The sequence below is a fragment of the Somniosus microcephalus genome, chromosome 8 (genome assembly GCF_052327205.1).
Source record: "Somniosus microcephalus isolate GS21.2 chromosome 8, FLI_Smic_1.0, whole genome shotgun sequence".
NCBI lineage: Eukaryota > Metazoa > Chordata > Chondrichthyes > Squaliformes > Somniosidae > Somniosus > Somniosus microcephalus.
The window spans coordinates 236,842,542-236,867,311 of record NC_140994.1 but is presented as its reverse complement, the minus strand read 5'-3'; positions in this window follow the sequence as shown (position 1 = coordinate 236,867,311).

Here is a 24,770-nt window from a genome sequence, read left to right as displayed (position 1 = left end):
TTCAGCTAATTATACATAGTGAAATATTTTAGACAGCAAATGTTGGCAGGCTATTTGCCCATGGGCGATATAGCAGGCCTGACCCTATCCTCACCCGTGTATGTTACTTGGAGTGGGCTAATTTTTCCTTCACCAGGCTGGGATCACTGATGCCAATTATATTACCTCCACTGCCATCCTGATTGAATTAAGAAGAGTTTACATTTTAAGCAGACTTAGATAAATGTTTGAATCAGAGGGAAATACAAAGCTAAAGGGAGAGTGGCAGTGGAATTAGTTTAGGATTGTTCTGACATTCTGGCAAAGAGCTGGCACAGACACGATGGGCCAAATAGTTTCCTTCTGTGCTGTTAACTTCTATGGCTCTGTGATAGTTACAGAAAAATGATGGTCTCTCCAGGCCTGATGGTTTAGTATTTAGCTGTGACATAATAGGCACATTAGTTCCATGGCTCTATGGTTTTGTGGTGTTCAGCTGACTCAGACAGGATTAGGAATTGAACTGGGAAGAAGAGCAAAAAGAAGAACAGCTTTACTGTAGCAAAATGTACCAGATGCTTCAGCGTTTGGGTTTGGACCTGAGCAGGAGAATTAGGGAAAATGACTGAAGAAGTAGTTGAAGAGGCAGGTTTTAATGAAGCTGGCGCAGGATGAAACAAGGCAGAAGGGAGAGTATTGCAGAGTGTGGGGAAAAGATGCCTGAAGGCTCTGCCAACAATAGTAATGTATAGGAAGCCGGAATGTCTTCAGGCTGCGCTGTCCCCGGTCTTTAAAATCTTCATGCTGTACAATTCCCGGTCTATATGATCTTCATGCTGAGCAGTTCCCCAGTCTATATAGTCTTCAGGCTGTGTAGTCCCCAGTCTATAGTCTTCAGGCTGTGCAGTCCCCAGTCTATATAGTCTTCAGGCTGTGCAGTCCCCAGTCTATATAGTCTTCAGGCGGTGCAGTCCCCAGTCTATATAATCTTCAGGCTGCATAGTCCCCAGTCTATATAGTCTTCATGCTGAGCAGTCCCCAGTCTATATAGTCTTCAGGCTGCATAGTCCCCAGCATATATAGTCTTCATTCTGCGTAGTCGCCAGTCTATATAGTCTTCAGGCTGTGCAGTCCCCAGTCTATATAGTCTTCAGGCTGTGCAGTCCCCAGTCTATATAGTCTTCATGATGAGCCGTCCCCAGTCTATACAGTCCTCAGGCTGTGCGGCCCCAAGTCTATAGTCTTCAGGCTGTACAGTCCTCAATCTATGCAGTTTGTTTCAGGCATCACAATTTAAAATTCCTGTAATTTTCAAATTGTAATTTATTCAAAAATCAAACTAGTGAGTCCTATATGTGAAACTCTAAGTGAGGATTCTCTGTACTGCTTCCCTGACTTGCAATTGATTCTCCTGAATTGGTTTTGAATTTCAGTTTGTGCACTGAGTGCGAGGAGTCTTGGCATGACTCACTCCATAGTTAACAACTGACACGTTGGCTGTTCTATAAATTCAGATTCTTTTACTGAGTGAGTGCAGACTTGCCGTGACTCACTCTGTAGATAATATGTGACACGTTGGCTGTGCTATTACTTTGGATGGAGTGTATATCTGAATTTAGTTCAGTTAGAAGACATTGAAAGAAAAGATTCATTGAACAATCTCGGGAGCAACTCATAGGGCTAGAAATTCAGTAGCACCCAGGAAGTATAATGTGGGAAAGTGTGAGGTTATCCACTTTGGCAGGAAAAATAAGAAAGCAAACTATTATTTAAATGGAGAGAGATTACAAAATGCTACAGTTCAGAGGGACCTGGGGGTCCTTGTGCATGAAACACAAAAAGTTAGCATGCAGGTACAGCAAGTAATCAAAAAGACAAATGGAATGTTGGCCTTTATTTCAAGGGGGTTGGAGTATAAAAGCAGGGAAGTCCTGCTACAACTGTACAGGGTATTGGTGAGGCCACACCTTGAGTACTGCATACAGTTTTGGTCTCCTTATTTAAGGAAGGATATACTTGCATTGGAGGCAGTTCAGAGACGATTCACTAGGTTAATTCCAGAGATGAGAGGTTTGACTTATGAGGAAAGGTTGAGCAGGCTGGGACTATATTCATTGGAATTTAGAAGAATGAGATGTGATCTTATCGAAACATATAAGGTACTGAGGGGGCTCAACAGGGTAGATGCAGCGGGGATGTTTCCCCTCATGGGGAAATATAGAACTCGGGGGCACAGTCTCAGAATAAAGGGTCGCTCTTTTAGAACTGAGAGGAGGAGGAACTTCTTCTCTCAGAGGGTCGTAAATTTGTGGAATTCTCTGCCCCAGAGAGTTGTGGAGACTGGGTCATTAAATACATTTAAAGTGGAGATAGACACATTTTTGCAAGATAAGGGAGTGAAGGGTTATGTGGAGTGGGCTGGGAAGTGGCTTTGAGCCCAAGATCAGTCATGATCTTATTGAACGGCGGAGCAGGCTCGAGGGGCCAACTGGCCTATTCCTGCTCCTATTTCTTATGTTCTGATGTTCTTAAGTTTAACGCCAGGTGCTAATCAATCTCGCTGCCTGCTAAATTCAGTCTCAGTGCTCAAAGAATGCAGTGGAGCACTAAATCAGGCACTAATGGTGTAGTTGAGCGGCGTTAGGCTCCAAGCGATAATGAATATGAGGTGTTGTGTAATTGGGAGTGAGCATTGGCGAAGGCGCCTTCCAGCCATTAAAGGGGAGGGTCACTGGAGTCTGCACACCAGCCCCCAATGATTGGGGGAATGCAGAACGGCGATATGCTGTGGGATGAAATGCAAAGTCCTTTGACGGCCCGCAACATCTGGGGACCTTTATTTGGCTGCAGATACATCCTGCGCTCTCTGCCACTCATAACTGGCCTTTGGAACGGTAGTTCCTTGACAGCTAGGGCTGGTTCACGCCTCCGCTCTCTGGCGCTGTCGACGCGAGGCGGTAAGGCAGGGGGCGCTACTGAAGTTAGCAGATTGGGCGCCCAGCGAGCACTGACGTCACGATCTGCATGGCGAAAGGTGCCGAGGCACTAACTGTTATCGCCGGCGCTACATGACCGGCGAATTTGCCGTGCAGCGCGGGATTCACCCCGCTGCAGCGCTACTGCTTGAGCACCCTGTTAGTGCCCCCGTCAGGCGCTAACTAGGGGTGCTAACATGCCGAATTTCTCCCCCTTAATGCCTTAGGTTTATTGCCTCTTGGAGTTGTTTTATTTGAATGCATATGCATTTAAATACTTGGGCCTAGAAATTCAGTAGCGTTCGCCAGCCGTTAACGCCATAAGAGGGTTAGATTTCCAGCGCTAGGCACTTAGCGCCCGGGCGCAGTCCGATCTGCGCCTATGCCCAACTTCAGTTGACATTTAGTCGTGCAACGCTGTTTGTGCGCCCCAAACCGGAAATTCAGTGGCGCCCGCCCAATGTGGGCGTGGCGCTGTTAAGAACTGTGAACTGGAACACAGCAGAGGCCCTGCGGGCCTCGGGGAGCGCTAATTAAAGGGCACTTAGACTGAACTATAAAGGCCAGCCATTTTGCTGCAATGGCTTTAGTGCTTTGGATTTCTGGACAGAGACCAAGGAACAGACCTTACTGATTTGGGACAACATAGGAGAGGTATTTTTGTCTTCTGGCCAGAGCTTGGAAATTTGACTCATTGTGATTTCACTGTTTGCAAGTTTATTATGGGGGCTGCATGGGGTTCCAACCCTCAGTTCCAGCATTATGTGCGAAGGGCTCGCAGACGCTGTGTGAGAGGGCCAGCCATGCCTAGACGCAGAGGGGCCATCAGGCGTCGGCAACATAGGCCTTACCCACTCAGGGAATACCGGCAGCAGGTGTCCTATCTCACCATGACTTCCGCGCATTGTGTTAAGAGGCTGCGCTTCAGAAGGGAGGTGGTTGCAGAGATCTGCCAGCTGCTTCACAGAGATCTGCGTCCACAGCTGATGTGCAGGACGTCTCTGTCGGTGGAAGTGAAGGTCACGGTGGCTCTGAACTTTTATGCAAGCGGCTCCTTCCAAGCCGCTGCTGGGGACATAGCGAACATCTCCCAGTTCGCCGTGCATCGCTGCATCCGGCAGGTCACTGATGCCCTTTTCGCAAGGAGACACCAATTCATCTCCTTCCCCATGACCCTAGAGAGGCAGGAGCAGCGTGCAGTCGGATTTGCCAGGATCGCCGACTTCCCCATGGTGCAGGGCGCCATTGACTGCACGCATGTGGCTATGCAGGCACCTATCGACAATGCCGAGGATTACCGCAACCGGAAGGGCTACCATTCCCTCAATGTACAGCTGGTGTGTGACCACAGGCAGCGCATCCTAGCTGTCAATGCCCGCTTTCCAGGAAGCAGCCACGATGCATTTATCCTGCGCCAGACTACTGTGGCTGACATGTTCGAGGCACAGCCTCCACCAAGGGGATGGCTTATTGGGGACAAGGGCTACCCTTTGTGTACATGGCTCATGACCCCGCTCCGCGCGCCCAGGACCCCTGCGGAGGAGGCATACAACGAAAGCCATCAAGCCACAAGGAACATCATAGAGCAAACGATTGGCGTCCTCAAGCAACGGTTCCGCTGCCTGGATCGTTCCGGCGGATCTCTTCAGTATTCGCCGGATAGAGTCTCCCAGTTCATCGTCGTTTGCTGCATGCTGCACAACCTGGCTATCCGCAGGACTCAGGCACTGCCACCTCGCGTTGGACCACCACCTCAGGAGGACGAGCAGGAGGACCATGAGGAGGAGGAGGAGGAGTACCAGCCCAGGAGGGAGCCACAAGGTCCAAGGGCCGTCCGCCGGCGGCTTATTGAACGACACTTCTAGGCCCCCCGTCAGGGAATGGCTTGTGGCAATGAATGCACCTGAATGCAGCTGCTCCGCAAGCCCTCAGCCGGTTAACGCAACAACCACTTGAAACATGACACCTGGACAAGCTGAATAAATAAAAAGCTTTATTTAACAAACTCAGGGCCCTTCCCACATGAAACAGAGAAACAGACAAGACCCCCAAAAAACAGTCAAAAACATATCTCACTCCCACAACCTGGGGAGGAATAACAAAAGTTGTCCTTCCAATTGGCCTTCATCCTCGGCCTTACCAAAATAAGCCCCACCCCCTCCAGAACACAAACACCCCCATATAAAAAAAACAGTTGGCAGTGTGTTGGTGTGCCGAGAGGGCGAGTCCTTGTGCAGGCTTCTCCGGCCCCTGCCCGACCTGTTGCTCCGCCTTAACCTGGGCCCTGTGGGTGTTGCAAGGCTGGGGGAAGGCTCCTGAGGGGCACAATGCGTGACGGCAGATGCCCTTGGGGGTCGGCCTAGACGAGGTCCGGCCCTGGAGGGGCCGGCTGGTGACTGCTGCAGCTGTGGCTGGCCAGCATCAGTCTCTCCAGCAGCTCGTCGCACCTTGGCTGGGGGAGTGGCAGTGGCAGCTGCAGCAATGGGGGCAAGCTGGCTGATGCCAGGCGCTCACTGGTCGCCAGAGACACTGGCACTCGGCCGGCCTGGCACTGCAGCAAGCGCAGCAATCTGGTGAAGGCCAGACCGCTGTGCTGCAGCAGGGCGGCGGGTGCCCTGGTGATGCTTCCGTGACACAGCGAGTGTGGCAGAAGTGAGTGCGCGAACTGCCCTGGTCTGTGCCCGCATCAGATCAGCCAGTGTCTGGACGGCACCACTCATGAACTCGCGACTCGCGTCCTGTGCTGCCGCGAGTTGGTCGACACCCCTGGCCTGTGCTGCCGCGAGTTGCTCGACACCCCTGGCCTGTGCTGCCGCGAGTTGCTCGACACCCCTGGCCTGTGAGTCCCCGAAATTGGCCACACTATGAGCCAGGGACTCAATGGCCTGAGGCAACTGTCCCACAACCCCCATGAACTCGTTGTGGCGCCGCTCCGAGGCCGCGGACATTTCATCAAGGAGGCGCACCTCCTGGGCGAGGACCGTCTCCGGACTGGAGGCCGGACTCTCCCTCTGGGGAGAAGGCCGCCGAGCTGCCCGACCCTTCCCGCGTGCCTGGACGCCACTGGGCCCAGCAACTGCCCTCCCCTGCAACACTTCCCCCCTCTGGGGAGAAGGCAGCCGTGCTGTCCGACCCTTCCCGTGTGCCTGGACGCCACTGGGCCCAGGAGCTACACCCCCCTGCAACACTTCCCCCCTCTGGGGAGAAGGCAGCCGTGCTGCCCGACCCTTCCCGCGTGCCTGGACGCCACTGGGCTCAGGAGCTACACCCCCCTGCAACACTTCCCCCTGGCTCTCCTCCAGGCAAGACGTGTCCCCTCCATTGCCATCCCCTGGCGCGGATGAGGGTTCCCCCGATGTGCCGCCTTCCTCTTGGTCCTCGTCGTCCTCCTCTTCCGAGGGACTGGCACTCTCAGCTTCAGGGACCTCCTCCTCACCAGCTGAAAGCAGGAAGGCACAAGAGTAGCTTTAGAGTGAGGACAGGGCGTCAGCGAGGGAGGCATGAGTGGTGCCATTATGCGCATTGGTGGGACAGTGGCAAAGGATGTAGATCTGAAGCGCAAGGGGAACCAGAGAGGTCCAAACGGTCATGTCCTTACCATTGGGTCCCAGCACAGGGTCGGCATCTCCAATAGCAACGGGGCCAGTCACCCGGCCACGCATGAGTCGAGCCACGCTCTCCTCCAGCTGACTGAGCTGCTGGAACTGGGGACGGCCTCCCCCGGTGACAGTCTGGCTCTTCAAATTCCGCGCCAGCTTGGCCTGCAAGAGAAAGGACGGCCTCTAAGTACAGTGTGGTGCCCTGTTGTTGTGTGCACTGCCTCCCATGGTCGAATAGCTTGGCCAGTGTGTTAAGTGCAGAGAGTGCTATTGATGATCATGCCAGTGCCATAGCTGCGGGAGGAGGGCTGGCCATTAGGCCTTTGAGGTCCCTTTGCCCATAATGTGAGGTGCACATGCAGGGATGAGGAGGACACTGGAAAGGGTACTCACCCTGACCAACCGACTGAGGTCGTTGTACTTCTTGCGGCATTGGTCAGCAGTCCTGGGGACATCGCTGTTGGCTGACACCCTCAGGGCGATTTCCCTCCAGGCTCTCCTGTACTGGCTCCTGGGAGCCTTCTTGCCACTGTCCGGGCACAAGATCTCTCTGTTCTTTTCCAACCCCCTAAGCAGCACCCTCAAAGCATGCTCTGAGAAGCGCTGCGCTCGTTCACGGGCCTTCTGCATGGCTTCAGGCGCTATTTGGGTCCACCAGCAGTGTTCAGGCCTAGCTGCAGGGCTCCACTATCCAGGGCGTGGCTGCAGACAAAGTCGACCCTTCCCCCTTTAAGAGCTGGCCGGCGTCAGGGTGTCTGCTGTCAATCAAAACATGACCGCACCTGCGCTGCGCCCGGCCTCGGCGTTATCAGTCCGCACCGCCGGCTTAGCGCCTAAAGATAGGAGTGCAACGCCAGTTTCAGCGCTCGCCCAAACTCCTTGGCCAAAGCTACTGAATTTCGGCGAAGTGGCCTCCACTTTCTGGCGGGCGCTAACTTTAGCGCCCGCCCGACTTTACTGCCCCAAAAGTGGCTATACTGAATTTCTAGGCCTTGATACCATCTCCCCTCTCTCTGTCTCATTAATAAGAATGTCAGAATTGTATGACATCTAACCCTTAGATTGCCAGCAGGTCCAAAAAAGTACCCGTCTCCCTGGGCTAGCAGGCTGCTTACATTTTCAGCTTAAGTACTGTGGCATAACATAAACACTAATATTACAGTAATACTGAAATGGCAGCAAATTGTTTTATTACTGTAGCATTAACTTTAAATTTTAAAAATAAGCACAATAAAAAAGCACCTTACTTCTGCTCATCACTGTCCTTTAGAGTTTATTTTACTTATTTTCTATGTGCTCTAATTTAATCTATTTTCCAACTTTAAAAATAGCACCAACTATTTATTTACCTTCTTTCTACTTACCTTTCGCCGTGGTGGGCATAATTTCCAAGAAATTGGAGTTCTGATTATAAACCAGTTTGAAAGCTTAACCAACTGCGAGGCTAAAATCTTAAGATTGGTGATGTGATGGACATGAGCAGGGCAATCTTTTGATATATAAAATTCATTGAAAGAGAAGGGCTGAGATTCCCAGAGGCCCTACCATCTTAGGACCTTCTCTCTTTTACAAACAGTAGCTCTTGATTAATCCAATTTCCAAACACCTTTTAACGCATTCTACACAAAGCAAGGTCACACAATACATCTTTTAGCTCTTCAACTCCCAGCCTCTCTTTGAGGTGAGGTGAGGTGAGGCAGCCAGTGTCTCTCTCTCACTCTTTCCTGGCTGGGGAAAGCCTCCTCCCACTCCAGGTGAAATCATCTTGAAAGGGGACTCAGGGACCAGATCCCTTATTCACCCTGCTACACCTCACTTGGTGAAGCTACTGTGTTGCTGAGACATACATAGACCATTACTAATCTAGGCTGAATTAGCCTATTTCAGTCAGGTTGTGAGAAGAGGTCCTATCATTATCCAGTGACCCCTGCTAGAAAGTATGTAAATTTGTATGTTGAGTGAGGATAACAGCTTTAATGCCCTCCACACTCAAATAACCTTTCAACATTCACAGTTTAGGCTCCTGCATAAAGAATGGCCATCCAGGCAAAGTACTGGATAGTGAAATCATAACAGAAATTGCTGACAATACACAGCTGGTCAGTCAGCATTTGTAAAGAGAAAAAGCAGGTTAACATATCAGGTATATATCGTTCTTCAAAACTGAATACAATAGGCCAGAAATTCCCCAAGGATGGGATGGATCTGGAGTGGGGCAGAACAGCTGCCCGCTTGATAGATGTGCCCCTGACCTCATCCCAAATCCCGGGGTTAGGGATATTAGCCATTTTTGGCATCACTGGGGCAGCCCCGTCATTGAGAGGGAGGCATATTGCAACACAAGAAGATCTTAAAAGATTATATAAAAACTCTCATTTTAAATTCACCGCTTTCCCAATGGGCGTAGGGCAACTTAAGAAAGAAAGAAAAAAACTTGCGTTTATATGGTGCCTTTCATGACTCAGCCAGTGAAGTACTTTTGAAGTGTAGTCATTCTATGAATGTAGGAAATGCAGCAGCCAGTTTTGGGCACAGCAAGTCCCACAAATAGCAATGAGATAAATGTCCAGATAATCTGTTTTTTTAGTAATGTTAGTTGAGAAATAAATATTGAGCAGGGCACAGGGAAGAACTCCCCTGCTCTTCTTCAAATAGTGCCATGGGATCATTTATGTCCACTTGAAAGGGCAGACAGGGCTTCGGTTAATGTCTGACACAAAAGACAGCATCTCCGACAGTGCAACACTCCCTCAGTACTGCATTGAGGTGTCAATCTAGATTACGTGCTCAAGTCTCCAGAGTGGGGATTGAGCCCACGACCTCCTGACCCAAAGGGAGAGTGCTACCATTGAGCCAAGGCTGACAGCTACCCTTTGTAAATTTCACCAACCCCACTTCTATCAGGATCATGTCCCTGCAAACATGTGCAACTTCTTCATGCAGCTGCACATTACATTGGAGGCAATGGGGGCGGAACTGACAGGAACTGACTCCCCAAAGCCTTTCCACCATCTACAAGGCACAAGTCAGGAGTGTGATGGAATACTCTCCATTTGCCTGGATGAGTGCAGCTCCAACAACACTCAAGAAGCTCGACACCATCCAGGACAAAGCAGCTCGCTTGATTGGCACCCAATCCACCACTTTAAACATTCAGTCCCTCCACCACTGGTGTACCGTGGCTGCAGTATGTACCATCTACAAGAGGCACTGTGGCAACTCGCCAAGACATCTTCGGCAGCACCTCCCAAACCCGCGAACTCTTCCACCTAGAAGGACAAGGGCAGCAGGTGCATGGGAACACCACCACCTCCAAGTTCCCCTCCAAGTCACACACCTTCCTGACTTTGAAGTATATCGTCGATCCTTCATCGTGGCTGGATCAAAATCCTGGGACTCCCTCCGTAACAGCACTGTGGGAGTACCATCACCACATGGACTGCAGCAGTTCAAGAAGGCGGCCCACCACCACCTTCTCAAGGGCAATTAGGGATGGGCAATAAATGCTGGCCTTGCCAGCGACGCCCACATCCCATAAACAAATTTTAAAAGAAATTCCAGTGGATGACATCATCTTCCAATCCCACTTCTTTTAACGACATCTACATGGAAGGGAGAGGGTGCAAAGAGCGGCTGCTCCCCACTTCTTCAAAACTCACAAAAAACAGGTCCAGTATAACCTCATTTCATTGCAACTCCTACCTTGCCACCCCCCCCCCCCCACCTCAGAGAACAGCGTTGAGGTCCACCTCCAGGCTTTCAGCCCTTGTAGTTTCAGAAAGTTCAGATTTTCAGCATATATGGTTTTGTTTCTTTTTTCTATAACATGGTGCCTTGCAAGACTAGAACTGCACCCGAGCAAGTTATCAATACCCAGAAGTGAGGAGGACAAAAGAGAAATTGTACACAAAAATAACTGTAATAAAAATGAAACGGACGTCCTTAAAGATCATCCACGGGTTCTAGTGAGACACCCCCGCAGAAAAGTCCAAGGGGTAGATCTGGACATGAATGGAAATAAAAAATCGTGAGAGATGTAAAACAGGCTGTCGATTCTCTAGCACCTATTTTACAATACAAATCGCTTTATTGGCATGATAAGGTACATCTTATGTTGCCAAAGCATCAAAATACATTTATGGTTGAACACATAAACGCGGTTCCATTCATACAGTGTATAAACAGGTATATCCCTGAGTTTATAAATATATTTTCGCCTTGTTTATATATACTCTTGTCTTAGTTTACTGGTTGTCCCTCTGTTCATGGCAAGCTGTAACATAGTGTGCCGCCAGTGTTACACAGCTTCTCTCCTCCCCCAGTAGGAATGGGAGTTTTTGGTTGTCAGTCAGATTTCTGAATTCAGGGCATATTTGTGAGAATTTTTGATAGAAATTCTCTCTGATGCCCTGATATTTTCCACAGGCTGTGAGGAAGTGCATCTCTGTCTCAACTACTCCCTGACTGCAGTGAGAGCATATCCTGTCTTCTCTTGGCAGCCTGGTCTGCCTGTGTCTGCCTTTTTCGATCGCTAGGCTATGTTCGCTAAGTCTGTACCTTGTCAAGGTTCTTCTCAGTTTGTTATCCTTTACCATGGTCAGGTAATCAGCTATGTTGTATTGTCTGTTTAGGGCCAAGTAGCAATTGAGTTTGCTTTGGGTTTTTGTTGTTTCTGCCCAATATGACAGATATTTTTCCTTTTGCTTAGCGACGATTGTGTTGGGTCGAATTCTTTGTGTTACCCTGTCACTGTCCTGGGGCTGGTTATTGTTAGTATTGTTATTAGTTACTTTATTGAGTCCCAGGACTAGTTGACTGAGGGTATTCTTCTTTATGGTCAGCTCTTGGCATTTCAGGGCATCGTAGTGATAGCATTGGGGGTTGCTCATTTGTAGGTGATTCCAAAATTTGGTGGCTCTTTTTTGGATAGTGATTATTAATGGGTATTGGCCTAGTTCCGCCCTGCATGCGTTGTTTACTGTTTTCCTTTGAGTCCGGAGGATACTTTTACAGAATTCCGCATGTAGGATCTCAATTGGGTGTTTGTCCCATTTTGCAAAATCTTGTTGTGTTAGTGGTCCCCAGACCTCACTGCCATAGAGTGCAATTGGTTCAATTACTGATTTGAAAATTTTGAGCCAAATGCTAATTGGGATTTCTATTTGGATTGATTTTTTGATGGCATAGAAAGCCCTTCTTGCTTTCTCTTTCAGTTCATTCACAGCCAGTTTGAAGTTTCCCGTAGAACTGATTTTTAAGCCCAAGTATGTGTAGTGAGTGGTTTGTTCAATTTTGGTTGTTCCTACTGTGAAATTTATTGTGGGTCCATGTTGTTTGGATCTTTGCTGGAACACAAGGACTTTGGTTTTTTGGGGATTTATTGTCAGGGCCCAGGTCTGGCAGTACGACTCCAGCAGGTCCAGGTTCTGCTGTAGACCCTCCTTAGTTGGTGACAGCAGAACCAGGTCGTCGGCATAGAGGAGGAATTTAACCTTGGATTCATATAGGGTGAGGCCGGGTGCTGTAGATTGTTCAAGTAGTTTTGCCAATCCATTAATGTAAATATTAAAGAGTGTCGGTGAGATTGGCGAGCCCTGCGTCACCCCCTGCCCCTGTGGGAAGTATTTTGTTTGTTTGTCTCCAATTTTAACTGCACATTTATTGTTTGTATACATTGATTTAATTACATCATATGTTTTACCTCCTACCCCGCTTTCGATAAGTTTCAGGAATAAACCGCCATGCCAGATGGAGTCGAAAGCCTTCTGGAAATCTACAAAGCATGCGTAGATTTTGCTTTTGTTATGGTGAACGTGTTTGTCAATTAGGGTCTGTAGGGTGAAGATATGATCGGATGTTCTATAGTTTGGCAGGAATCCAATTTGGCTTTTACTCAAGACATTGTGCTCTTCAAGGAAGTTTTACACTACGGCACTATGTCAAGATCTACCCTCACATGTGAGGATGCTAGATCCAGATGGATTTAGCTTATGATATAATGTTTTCTACAGTTGAATAACTTGCCAACACTAACTTCTGGGCTCACATGTGTGGAGTGACCACTTGGGTGAGGTGCCAGGGGCTGCTCAGCAGCAGTCAAAAATGTGTCATAGCTTGTGGTTGATGCCCACAGGAGAGGAAGATGGGAGAAAAGTGGAGAAACATTGAAAAAAAAATCCTTTAAAAAATAAGAAGAAATGTCTCCATCAATTAATAAAAGATACTTTAAAGACAAGGAAGGGTTCTGGCAAATGACTACACTTGCTTAATAGCACTGGGATTAGTGACCTACTGTAAGATTCCGTAAGGTTTATAATTTTTCATGTAGTATAGTCTAGAATATCCTATACTGTTAACTCCAGACAAATGCTTACCTGATCCAAGCATAATTATCGGTGAACCATAGCATGCTCGGACATTAAACCACTTCCCATTCACCCCCATGTATAGAATTCCTGATCCAAGCATAATATTTAAGTAATTCCTGATCCAACCACAAAATGTTCCATGATATTTAACATTTGGCTTACTGAATATAATCGTTTTGTTGCTGACACCTGGAAAAAGTAGCATTTTTAGATCGGAACTGGTTTCTCTGAACACTATGTCCTGTTATCGCGTTTTCTGTTTTTGTTCAGACCTTTGGGACACAAATCAGCAAACTATCTATTTCGGTCATAGTTTATAGAAATCATGATCTAAGAATAACATTTCTTTGCAAAGTACTCTTGTGCTTAAAAGGATTAAACTGGAATACCCATGAGAATCCTATTCCATGAAGATTAGGGAGTGAGACTGTGGATGAAGCTTTGACTTAATTATTGGATTTAGTTTGGTGTGAGGTTAATCTTTGTCTGTTTCGTAATGTTGTCTGTATTTTTGTCATGGTTTTGGCATTGCGTTAAACTTTGTTCTGAGAAAGTGTCACACCCAAAATGTTAATCTGTCATTCTCATCCAAGTGTGGACAGACTAGCTGTGCACTTCCAGAATTTTCAGATATCTGGGATGTTTGGTTTTTCATCTTTATCCACAAATAAGCGAGATGGACTGGTTTCTATGGCAATCCCCAGGAGACGCAGAATCCTCGCTAAAATTACAAAAGAGGCTCATTAAAAAAAGGATGGTGTGGTGGGTTAGACACTGACCCCTTACCTTTTGGAATTGAGTTGCCTATTCTAAATAAACCAATAGGTTGCCCCAGTGCCACGAACAGAAAGGCAACTGCACAAGTGCCCCCTCAATGGAACTGAGTTGAAATTCAGCCCAGACTAGTAAGATGAAAGTCTCCTCTGTCTGTTAGCTGTAGGAGTTCTACATAAAATGAGATTAAAGTCTGAGTTACAGCTATAATTTTGACACGCTCTCTCTAATTATAGGCATTCTTCATACACTCTATATATAACGCGTCTACAATAGAATCAAAAGCTTGGCTTGATTACAAAACAATACATTCACTCCACCACTTTATATTGTAGATGTGCTAACTACATTTCATATGTGCAGTAACTATAAACAGTCTGATATGCATTATCTGTATGTGTATATACAAACGTACCCAACTGACAAGCAGGACAAGACCAGTTGGTCCGTCAAGCCTGAACCCACACTATGATGGCCAGAGCATCATGACTACACACTTCCTTTTCCATGCCCCCCACCACCACCACCACCCCACCCCACAGCAATGTAATCTCCTGATCTCCTGGGAGAGGCAAAGAAACAGAGAAAAAGAAAGGGCCAATAAGTGATAAAATAATCTAGTAAATCCTTCTTCGACCCCCTCAGGCGATCTAAATCCAGTCCAGGACATCACATGGCCCAAGTGCTATATATAAAGACATTTACCTTCTATATGATGGGATCTCTGCCCCAGTCAAGAACCAGTCCAGCTCCCTCTTGAAGCCGTACAGAGAGTCAGCACCCACCACACCAGCTGGCAATGTATTCCAGAGGCTCACTGCTCTCTGGGAAAAGACTAACCGGCTAACATCCCTGCATTCATAGTCCATCGATGGAATTCCGAGTGAATCTCTCCCGAGTTCATTTCGGGCTTGGGGACGCCATCCATACAGACAGCTCCAAAACCTGATCTAAACTAATCTGAATTCCTCTGAAAACATTGGCCGGAATTTTCCCATTGCTGAGCGTGCGGGTTTGGGGGTGGGTTGGCAGTAAAAATCCCGGAAATAGCGAGCTCGTTGGGAACCCGCTGTCATCCCACCGTTTCGCGCGTTTAACTCGGGCAGCTCTGAAGGCGCGACATGGACCTGATCGGCAGAGGCGGGCGCCCTCATTGAAATCATTAAGTGCTTGTTTGAGAGACCCTTAAGAGTGATTTTAACGCCAGCTTTTGACTTTAACTGCAGGAGCACAGGATTCACGGAGGTCGAGTACCTCGCCTGTGAAGGGGAGGTGGAAGCTCAGTGGCCATTGACGAGTTCTTTCATTGACAGCTGGGAAAAGCACATAAATACTGCAACATTACACCTCATTACTTGTCTCATGGAAAGACTCTTGCTCTCTCCATTTTGTCCACAGATTTAGACATCAGCAGCTTGCAGGTCATTTATGAAACCTCAGAAGCCACTCTCACCACATTGCTACTCACTATTACAGCATTGAGGGATTGGCCCTCTGATCTCCACTTTACCTGCCGTCTACTACATCAGCATGGGTGCCACTTATACTGTCTCACCTTGGTCCTCAGAATTGGACCAAGATGAGCCCCACCACCAACAACCCCAGCCACACCAGCAGCAGCAGCAACCACAACAACAGCCTTCTCCTCAATGACCTGATGCTCCACATGAGAGAGTGGAGTACCACAGGACTGCAGCACGCCGGAGGCGATACCCCCACCACAGGGTATACAGGCAGAGGATGAGCTTCCTCAACATGACTGAGCAGCAGTGCCAAAGGAGGCTCAGGCTATCGTGCCAGGTCGTCGCAGACATTTGTAGCTTGCCGGAACAAGACCTGCTGTCTAGAGGTCCTGATGGACACTCCATTCCAGTGGCTGTCAAAGTCACCACTGCCCTCAACTTCTTCGCCTCAGGCTTCTTCCAGGGATCTGCAGCAGACATTAGCGGGATGTCGCAGTCGGCCACCCACAGATGCATCACCCAGGTGACCAATGCCGTGTTTCACAAGTCAGCCAATTACCTCAGCTTTGCCGCTGAGAAGGCCAGTGTTACTGAGCGGCGCTTGGCTTTGCGGCTCTGGCTGACTTCCCACCCAGAAGTGTTTGTGAACTGCAAGGGCTTCCACTCCCTCAATGTGCAACTCATTAGCAACCATAAAAAGATCATCATGCATGTGTGCGCCAGATTCCCTGGCAGCTGTCATGAATATTTTGTGCTGCGCCAGTCCAACCTCCCTCAGTTCTTTGCACCACCAAACAGACTTACCAGCTGGCTGCTTGGAGACAAGGGTTATCCATTGAAGACGAGGCTCATGACACCCCTGAGGAGGCCAAGTACGGAGGCCGAGGAGCATTATAATGAGAGCCACATCTCCAGCAGATGTGTCATAGAACAAGCAATAGGCATGCTGAAGATGCGCTTCAGATGCCTTGACAGATCTGGAGGAGCCCTTCAGTATGCACCAGCCAGGGTCTCCAGAATCATCGTTGTCTGCTGCGCACTGCACAACAGAGCACAGCAGCGAGGCTTAGAGCTGCAGGAGGTGCATTGCGCACAGCACACAGCCTCTTCAGAGAAGGAGGACAAACAGGTGGAAGACAAGGAGGAGGAGGAGGAGGAAGCTGAGATGCAGATGCCACCAGCAGCGGCGCACATTGCTGCCTGGGAGGCCTGGGATGGCCTCATCATGGCCAGATTTACTTAACTTGCTCCATTTCAGCCACATGCCTGCCACATGCTGTACTAAGTTCTCCCCCCCCACCCCAGCACCCCCCAATAACACAATACCGCATTCCTACAAAGACCAATTCATTGCCCTCACCCAAAGCCCCAATGTTCGAGGTTAAATAATATCTCACCATTCACTCTAAGTGACTTAGTCACTTCCAAGGTTTGAGGCAAAAACGGACAAGTCCCGAAAGTGGTGCAAAAAAAACCATTTACGTGTGCAATCAAAATAACTGAAATTTACCACTAACATTTTTTGATACACGCATGTGCTTACCCTTGTGCATCTACTTTTGTGTCATTTTTCTTCAGTGAGTGCTTCTACGAGGTGCAACCCCTGTGGCTTCAGCAGAGGTAGTTGCAGGCTGCTCACTTCACTGCTGCGACTGCATAGATACTTTTGGCAGATGTCCTCTGGGTTTTGGAACCTGTGATGGCCCCGCCAATGTCTGCTCCTCCTACGAATGTGCAGGGGCAGACTTGGCCATCGTGATCCGAGGAAGCGTCTGGGGCTCTGACTGAGGGGAAGGCAATGGAGGAGAAGTGGGAGTGCTTTGAGAAGCGCCCCCACTTCCATGTCCCCTCTCACCATCATCCCTCTCATGGGCCACCTGCAATTCCCTGCTAACAAGGAGCTGGCGAGCACCTTACTGCACAGCAGTCAGGCGATGAAGGCCCAAGTCAACGTTTAGATCCCTCCTTGAGAGGAGATCTAGGAGCGCCTGCCATCTGTTGCCCACAGCTAGCATGTGCTCCTGTGAATGGTGCATTTGCTGCTCCATGCAGGTGGCCATCCTTTCCATGGAAGAGCACATCATCGCCATCGCCTGCAACATGGTGGTGCTCATGTTGGAGATGGATTCCTCCATTCTCTGCACATTTTCAGACATCGTGGCTGCAAAAGATGCCAGAGCCTCGTGCAATTGTTCCTGCCCCTCTAAGATCACCCTCTTTCTTGATGGCCCTGAGGCTCAGCGTCTGCATGCAGCTCTGCAGAGCTTGGAGCGTCCTGCGCCCTCCGGCGAGGAGTCTCCACTGTCATCATTGTCAACACCACCTGCTCTTGCTCACTTTGAATTGTGAGACACCAGGTGATAACTCTACTCTATCTCGCAAAGGACCCACTGAGGTGGGCATATCTGCACTGGTGCTGACTGCGCATGGATCTGCTGACGGTGCACCCTCAGAGGCTGCAGCTACCTCTGAGGAGTTGTCTTCCTCCTCCGGCTGGACAGTGGGGGGCAGTGGGGGCAATTCATGGACCTTTGGGAGAGGAAAGAGATGAATTAGAAGTGTTATAATAAGAATGGGTAACGTTACAATTATGCACATAATGACATTATCAGTCACCATATGAGTGATTGTTGTACGCCATGTGGCTTTATGAGATGTGATTCTGTCACCAGCTTGCTGGGATGTCCCACTTTTTCCGTCTCCCACCGCCAGCGTTTCTCTCTCAAGCTCCCAAAATTTCCAGAGCCGCCTCCTCTACTGCTGTGAGTTGTGCAATTACAGGAGGGCCACCTCCGGTTCTCTCCCTCTCCCACGTGTTCTGGGCTCTCTTCTCCTGCAAGGAGGGAAAGAAGAGAAGTTTGAGAGAGTGATGGAATGAGTGTAAGTAATGGATGGGTTACATCTGTAAAGGGTGATTATGAGGGAGTGGGGTGCCAATGCCAAATGGCCTCCTTCTGTGGTGTTACTTGCTATGATTACATTAGGATGAGATGAGTTTGAGGGGTGGTTAGTCAGATGGGGATGTGCGTATGTACATAGAGAGAGAGGGATGGGTGGATGTGCAAGGTAGGTTGGTGTGAGGAATGATGTGCAGGAGTAGATTTGGGAAGGCAGAGTGATGGGGATGTGTGGACAGGCACGTCAGGATGTGTATTCAATATTCAGGAAAGACAGGCAAAAAGGAAAAGGAGGAGGGGTAGCATTGCTGGTTAAAGAGGAGATTAACACAATAGTAAGGAAGGATATTAGCTCTGATGATGTGGAATCTGTATGGGTGGAGCTGAGAAATACCAAGGGGCAGAAAACATTAGTGGGAGTTGTATACAGACCACCAAACAGTAATGCTGAGGTTGGGGATGGCATTAAACGGGAAATTAGACACGCATGCAATAAGGGCATAGCAGTTATCATGGGTGACTTTAATCTACATATAGATTGGGCTAACCAAATTAGTAACAATGCTGTGGAGGAGTGTAGTGTATGTACCCGTCTACCTTTAAGGAAACTATTGCATGTAACCGTTCACCTTTAAGAGAACTACTTTAGGTGTGGCACTACTTGTTTGGCTTCTGTACACTGTAATACTGACAGTGACCACACCAGTATATAAGCGTTGTGGTAGGATTCCTTGGGCAGATTCGCCCTGACCTTCGAATAGTAAAGTCCTGTTTGTTTGTTACTCCTGAAGTCTGTGTCGTTATTAACTGCACAACCCACAGACTTTACAGTGGCGACGAGTCCGATCGTACCCTGCGGCAAGGCTACCAAAGCAACTAAAGAGCGTCGAAGAGAGGCAACCGCCCTCGTCGTTCTGCTGGGAGAAAACACGAGGCTGCAGCAATAGAAAGGAGGAAGACTTTAGCAACAAAAGCTTCCATCAGCAACAGGCACTGACTGTCCCTTCTGCCATGGTGCGGAGTGAGCCGATCAGCAGGAAGCAAGGCGGCCACGGAGACTGTGAGTAAGGGAAAGTGTAAAGAATATCCGGAGGATAAGGGCTGTGCACTCGACCACGGTCGAGGGGGAAAGGAGCCGGACGGAAAGTCGGGTCCAACGGCGTCGTGAGACAGCCAGACCACGATCGGCAGGAAAGCCGGGCAGCGACCGAAGCCACGAAGCGCTGAGACCGGGAGCGTAGGCGCGGGAAGAGAGAAACTCAGCCGCAGCCGGGGAGGGAAGCACTGGACTGCGAGAGGGCTGGGAGGCGAATGGGAACCGAGCGTGCGGGAGAAACAGAGCCGACCAAGGGAGACTGCGCGAGAGCCAGTCCAGCGGCTGAACTGTTCTCCGCCAACGGGAGTACCCAGCGCCGGTAGAGCCGAGCGGGCGGGAGGGAGAGAGACAGAGCCGAGCAAGGGGAGAGAGACTGCGCGAGAGCCAGTCCAGCGGCTGAACTGTTCTCCGTCAACGGGGTGTACCCAGAGCCGGTAGAGCCGTGCGAGCGGGAGAGAGAGACAGAGCCGAGTAAGGGGAACTGTGCGAGAGCCAGCCCAGCGGCTGAACCTGTCCGCTGTGGGGAAAGCGTACCCCTCCCACCAGGGAAGAAACGCGGGAAGCCGCCATTAGGCGGAGAAGACGACAGACGCGGGAAACCGCCATTGAAGGGGCGGGGAGAGAAGGAAAGAGCGGGGAACCGCCATTTTCGTGGGAAAAGCCGCCATCTTAGAAAAAAAAAAGAAAAAAATAATAATAATTTAAAGAAATACTTGTGTTGTTCCCAAGGAAAGGAAGATGCCTGAGCGTGGGGACATCAACGATTTTAATTCTGAGATAGAAGACTGGACCACGTACGTGGAACGTATTAAGATACATTGTAAGGCTAATAAAATAGCAAAGGATGAAAAAGCTTTAACCTTACTTAACATAATGGGTGCGAAAACATTCGGGTTGTTGAAGCATCTTCTCTCACCAGCTAAACCGGCGGATCAGACTTTCGATGATATTGTAGCAGTGCTGAAGGATCACTTGAACCCCGCACCGTTGATGTTGGCTGAACGATTCAAATTCTATGCAAGAACGCAACGGAAAGACGAAAGCAACGCGGAATACTTGGTCGAACTGCATAGGCTAGCGAAACACTGCCAGTTCGGAGGGAATCTGACAGAGGCACTGCGAGACAAGTTCGTATGCGGATTGTCCAAGGAAGGGACGCAAAAGCGACTACTCGAAGAGAACGATCTTCCACTGGATAAGGCTGTCCTTATCGCAGCATCAAACGAAGCCGCAGCGAAAGGAACTGCGGAAATGCAGCTAAAGGCAGCGGCACTCAGGGTACAACAAATTACTTCGGGTACAACGAAATGCTATCGTTGTGGGAAGACAACACACGACCAGAACCAATGCTGGTTTAAAAAACAAGAATGTAGGAAATGTGGCAAGCTCGGTCACATGGCTAAGGTATGCCGGTCAGGAACGACGTACAACAATAATGAGTCACCACAAAAATGGTACAGAAAGGTACAAGAGGTGACTAGGAAGAGTCTGAAGGAACAGAAGTCGGACTCACACTCCAACTGCAAAGGACTGGACAGTCTAAGAATTCACAATGTGAGTAATGAAGCTGACCGACAGACTATCTGGATCACGCTACAGATTGCCAAAGTCCAAGTAAAAATGGAAGTGGACGCCGGATCGGCGTTGACGGTCATGAATAAGCATGACTATAAAAAGTTATTCAAGCATATTCCACTATGGGATACGGAACTAGTACTGCAGACATACACGGGGCACAAAGTATTCCCCATCGGAAAGATAGAAGTCAAGGTGAGATACAAGGATAAAGATCACCACCGGTTGGACCTGTATGTGTTGCCTGAGGGAGGTCCACCACTTCTGGGATGGGAGTGGATCCGAAAAATAAAGATGGACTGGCATTCACTAAACACCATGACGGTGGATTCCGGAAAAGAGGATGTCAAACCTGAACGGTTGTCCAGAATATTGGACGAAGCTAAAGAGGTATTCCAGCAAGGGCTAGGAACACTGCGAGGAATTAAAGCAAAGGTTAAGATTGCAGAACATGCAAGCCCAAAGTTTTTTAAGGCCAGATCGGTACCTTACGCAATACGACCAGCTGTGGAGGCAGAACTGGAAGAACTTGAACGATCAGGGGTCCTGTCAAAAGTGGACTGGAGTGAGTGGGCCACGCCCATTGTTCCCGTCATGAAGTCCTCACCAAGTAATAAGCCAGGGGGACCGGGGAAGGTCCGTATCTGCGGAGATTTCAAGATCACAGTGAATCCGGTGCTTCACACGGTACAATACCCGCTTCTGCGGATTGAAGATATCTTTGCTTCGTTGGCTGGAGGGAAGCACTTCACCAAGATAGACCTGGCTCAGGCATATTTACAGATGGAGGTCGAGGAAGAGTCACGCCAGTACCTCACCATCAACACACACAGAGGCTTGTATCGCTATAATAGACTGGTCTTTGGGGTAGCTTCGGCGCCAGCAATTTGGCAGAGGGCCATGGAGCAGGTATTACAAGGAATTCCAAGCACGCAGTGCTACTTAGATGATATTCTGATCACGGGGAAAGACGAGGAAGAACACCTCACAAATTTGAAACTGGTACTCACCAGGTTGAAGGAGTATGGCCTTCGGGTTAATCGCAAGAAGTGTGAGTTCTTCCAAAAACGGATCTCATACTGCGGTCATGTCATTGACCGAGAGGGACTGCACAAGTCACCTGCAAAGATAGAAGCGGTCATGAAGGCCCCTGCTCCAGGAAATGTATCACAGTTAAGATCATTCTTGGGGTTGATTAATTACTATCACAAGTTTCTGCCAAATTTATCCACGGTGCTGCATCCGCTGAATGCTCTGTTGCGGAAAGATACACCATGGAAGTGGAGTGAGGAATGCAGAAAGGCTTTTCGCAGAAGCAAGGAGTTGATTACCTCTGAAGAAGTGTTGGCTCATTTCAACCCAACGTTACCCCTTCGTCTAGCTTGTGATGCTTCCCCGTACGGAATTGGAGCAGTACTGTCGCACAGGCTACCAAATGGCTCGGAAAGGCCAGTGGCATTCGCGTCCCGATCGTTGACCCCCGCAGAGCGAAATTATGCTCAAATAGATAGGGAGGCCCTCAGTCTGGTGTGGGGCGTGAAGAAATTCAATCATTACCTGCAATGTAAGAAGTTCACATTACTGACAGACCACCAGCCGTTGGTGTCCATATTCAACCCAAACAAGGCCGTTTCCACCATGACAGCACAAAGGTTACAAAGGTGGTCCGTGTTACTTGGGGCACACCAATATGACATCGAATACAAAAGGTCCAAACAGCATGGAAATGCTGATGGGTTATCGCGCTTGCCATTACCGATGGTAGAAGAAGCGAGTACAGTGGACCCAGTAGAGATGTTCCACTCATCCATAGTGGAGTGTTTACCGATAACAAACTCAATGATTGAGAATGAGACAAGGAATGACCCGACTCTTTCACGAGTCTATGATTTAACGGTGGAGGGATGGCCAGCACAGAGCGAACCAACACTGCAAGCATTTTCACAGAGGAAAGAACAACTGTCAGTGTGTCGAGGAACCCTGATGTGTGGATCTAGAGTGGTGATTCCACCCAAACTCCAAAGGAAGGTGCTAAAGGAGCTGCACGAAGGACATCTGGGTGGAGTGAAGATGAAGAACCTAGCAAGAGCGTTTGTGTGGTGGCCAGGCATTGATGGAGACATCGAAGAGATCACTAAGAACTGCCTAGGATGTCAGAGGGTTCAGAACGCGCCACCACAGGCTCCTCTGCATCCATGGGAGTGGCCCTCATCTCCTTGGCAAAGAGTACACATCGACTTTGCTGGTCCATTTATGGACTCAATGTTTCTAATAGCGGTGGATGCCCACTCCAAGTGGCCGGAAGTAATTAAGATGACCACCACCACCATGGAAAAAACCATCATAGTGTTAAGGACTATGTTTGCTAGGAATGGCCTGCCGGAACAGATCTGTTCTGATAATGGACCGCAATTTGTGTCCGAAGAATTCAAGAAATTCTTAAAGAGCAATGGGGTTAAGCACTACACGTCAGCCCCATACCACCCCGCCTCCAATGGATTGGCTGAAAGGTTTGTCCAGACCTTCAAGAAGGCTGCTCTTGTCCAACAGGTTCGAGCTTCTTACTCCCTGTGGAGACGGAAGCAGGGGCTGCAGGGAGGATGAGCAACCTGGCCACAGCACCGTGGAGAGGGGGGCCATTCAAGAGGGGGGAGTAAATAGAAATGTTGTAGTGGTAGGGGATAGTATTATTAGGGGGATAGATAGAGTTCTCTGCAGCCAAGAGCGAGAGTCCCGTAGGCTGTGTTGCCTACCCGGTGCCAGGGTAAAGGACATCTCCTCTGGGCTGGACAGAAACTTGGAGTGGGAGGGGGAGGATCCAGTTGTCGTGGTCCATGTTGGTACCAACGACATAGATAGGACAAGGAAGGAGGTTCTGCTGAGGGAGTTTGAGCAGCTAGGGGCCAAATTAAAAAGCAGAACCACAAGGGTAATAATCTCTGGATTATTACCTGAGCCACGAGCGAATTTGGCTAGGACAAATAAAATAAGAGAGTTAAATGCGTGGCTCAAAGACTGGTGTGGGAGAAATGGGTTTTGCTTCCTGGGACACTGGCACCAGTACTGGGACAGGAGGGAGCTGTTCCGTTGGGACGGGCTTCACTTGGCCAGTGCTGGGACTAGAGTCCTGGTGGATCATATAACTAGGGCTGTAGAGAGGGCTTTAAACTAACTAGTGGGGGGGAGGTTCCTAGAGAGCAAATAATAAAAATGACAACAGAGAAGGTCAAAGACTTAGGTAGCAGTGGGGAAATTAAAAACCAGAGCGTGTCAGGATGGGGTAGAAGGTGTGGAGTAAAAGGTAAAGTAATAAAAAGGGCAATAGCAGGAACTAAGTGTCACAAAACATATTTGAAAGTTCTCTATCTGAATGCACGTAGCATTCGTAACAAAATAGACGAGTTAAAGGCACAAATAGCTACATATGGGTATGATCTTGTGGCCATTACAGAAACATGGCTGCAGGGTGACAATGCCTGGGAATTAAACATACCAGGTTATTTAACAATCAGGAAGGACAGGCAGGAAGGAAGGGGAGGTGGGGTGGCTATGTTAATAAAGGAAGGAATCACTGTAATACAGAGAAATGATATTGGGTCAAAGGATCAGGATAATGAAACAGTTTGGGTGGAGATAAGGAATAATAAGGGGAAAAAAACACTAGTGGGTGTAGTATATAGGCCTCCGAACAGTCGCAACTCGGTTGGACAGAATATCAATCAGGAAATAGTTGAGGCTTGTAATAAGGGAACATCTATAATTATGGGGGATTTTAACTATCATATAAATTGGACGAATCAAATTGGGCAGGGCTGCCTTGAGGATGAGTTCATTGAGTGTATTAGGGATGGGTTTCTTGAGCAGTATGTAACTGAACCAACCAGGGGGCAAGCAACCTTAGATCTGGTCCTGTGTAACGAGACAGGATTAATTAAAAATGTCCTAGTAAAGGATCCCCTTGGAATGAGTGACCATAACATGGTTGAATTCCATATTCAGTTAGAGGGTGAGGAGGCTGTATCTCAAACAAGCGTGCTAAGCTTG